Source organism: Otolemur garnettii, unplaced genomic scaffold, assembly GCF_000181295.1.
Source record: "Otolemur garnettii isolate 467f Iridium unplaced genomic scaffold, OtoGar3 scaffold00042, whole genome shotgun sequence".
In the NCBI taxonomy this organism is placed as follows: Eukaryota; Metazoa; Chordata; class Mammalia; order Primates; family Galagidae; genus Otolemur; species Otolemur garnettii.
In genome coordinates, this window is record NW_003852437.1 from 11,547,747 (window position 1) to 11,550,054 (window position 2,308).

Genomic DNA, 2,308 nt, shown 5'->3' on the forward strand with positions numbered 1-2,308 from the left:
CCTCCCAAGTAGCTGGGACCACAGGCGCCCGCCACAACGCCCGGCTATTTTTTGGTTGCAGCCGTCATTGTTGTTTGGCAGGTCCGGGCTGGGGATTTGAACCCGCCACCTTAGGTGTACGTGGCTGGCGCCTTAGCCGGTTGAGCCATAGGCGCCGAGCCTATTGTACCATTTTCTAATTTAAAACATTTTAATTTAAAATTTTAGTTTTATTAAAAAAAAAAAGTATGCTTGGTTCACAAGCACTTGTAAAAATGCGAACAGGGCAAACCGACCTATAAGTAAAAAGTCCAGTCCCTCCTGTTCCCCAGGTTCCATCTTTAGAGGTGACAGTGGTCATCAGGCTCCCACGTGTCTTTCCAGAGCTGGTCTAGGCAACTCTGTGCATGGATGTATGTGTGTCTTTGCTTTTTAGTGCTATGTGGTAATTCATTGTAAGGATATAGGGCTCCCATATCAAACATGTAATTTTTTTTTTTTTTTTTTTAGACAGAGTCTCACTTTGTAGAGTGCCATGGCATGATAGCTCACAGCAACCTCTAATTCTCGGGCTCAAGCAATTCTCTTGCCTCAGCCTTCCGAGTAGCTGGGACTACAGGCCCTGCCACAGTGCCTGGCTAGTTTTAGAGACCAGGTCTCCCTCTTGCTCAGGCTGGTCTTGAACCTGCGAGCTCAGGCAATCAACGCACCTCCGCCTCCCAGAGTGCTAGGATTACAGGTGTGAGCCAGGGCTCCCGGCCTAGAGTGTGTAATTTGTGCCAGTTCCCTGCCCTGGGGCTGCTTCTACTTTGAGGAAAAGGCATTTCGGGGCTGTGGTGGGCAGAGCTGAGGACCCAGCTTTATAAACTAGCGTCCTGTGTGGCTGCACGGTAATGACTCTAACTAGCTATCTGTTAATGGAAGTGTGGATTATTCCCTGCAGAACCTACAACCATGTGCAAATAAATGCCTGCATGCACCGGTGTATGTTAGATTCATGGAAGTACAATTGCGGATAAAAGTTCACGTGCAACCATACACAGTCACATACTGATGACTCTGCTGCCAGCATCGGCTGATGACTGATGTCAAGAGCTGCCGCTTCGGAGGTGTTCCATCCAAGGGGACTCTTAAGGCAGCGTTTAAGGGGCTACACAATATTGTCCTACTCTGGTGCAGCTGGCCTGGTGTCACCAGGCTCCGGCAATGATTTAACTCTTTGGTTTTTAATTTTTTCATATGGAAACTGGAAAAAATAATAGCACTCACTTCACAGGGTTGTTGTGAATTAATATATGCAAAGCTCTTAATTTTTTTTTTTTTTTTAGAGACAGAGTCTCACTTTGTCACCCTCCGTAGAGTATCGTGGCGTCACAGCTCACAACAACTTCTAGCTCTTGGGTTTAGGCGATTCTCTTGCCTCAGTTCCAGAGTAACTAGGACTACAGGCTCCCGCCACAAAGCCCGGCTATATTTTGTTGCAGTTTGGCCAGGGCCGGGTTCAAACCCACTATCCTCTATATGAGGAGCTGGCGCCCTACTCACTGAGCCACAACCCCGCCCATATGCAAAGTTCTTAAAACAATGCCTCAACAAACGCTCAGTAAATGTTAGCTGCCCTCTCCTCTCTATCCTCCTCCTTCCCTTCCTCCATCTCCACCTCCTCCTCCTCACATTACTGGACTTCTGGGCAGACTTTGAGAAGCTCAGTGAGACCCAAGAAACTTTTGCATTTTAGGCCCTTTTGATTTAGGTATCATCCCAGGTTCGTGGGTTTCAGATAGGATCCACATCAGTGCAGAGTTCTCACTCCACATCCCCGTAAACTTGCCGCTGCTTCATGCTAAAACTCTTGGGCTCATGCTGATTCCTTTCTCCAGGGCAGACTTTTTCTGTGCCTCTTATCAAGACTGCAGCAGGGTGGAGAGTCATGTGTGTCATGTGTGTGCTCAGTGCTGGGGCAAGAGGCAGTCGCTCCATCTCTGGATGACATCTTCTTGCAGGGGCCCTGCCAGGGTCCCGCCCCTGACAAGCAAGCAGTGGGAAGAAGGGCCAGGTGTCCCCACTAAGTAATGGGCCTGGCCCCAGACCTGGTTTTCTTTGCTCTGAAAGGGTTTTGGCAGCAGGTTGGCTCCCAGAGTTATATGACTGCTGAGCAGTAAAACAGTGTGCTGCCCCTTCTGAGCTTGAGAAACATTTCCTAAAGGTGATCACAATTTTTGGTGTTGTAAGGGGAGCAAAGGCATTATTTCCAAATTAACACATTAGGCTTGGTGCCTGTGGCTCAAGCGGCTAAGGCGCCAGCCACATACACCTAAGGTGGAGGGTT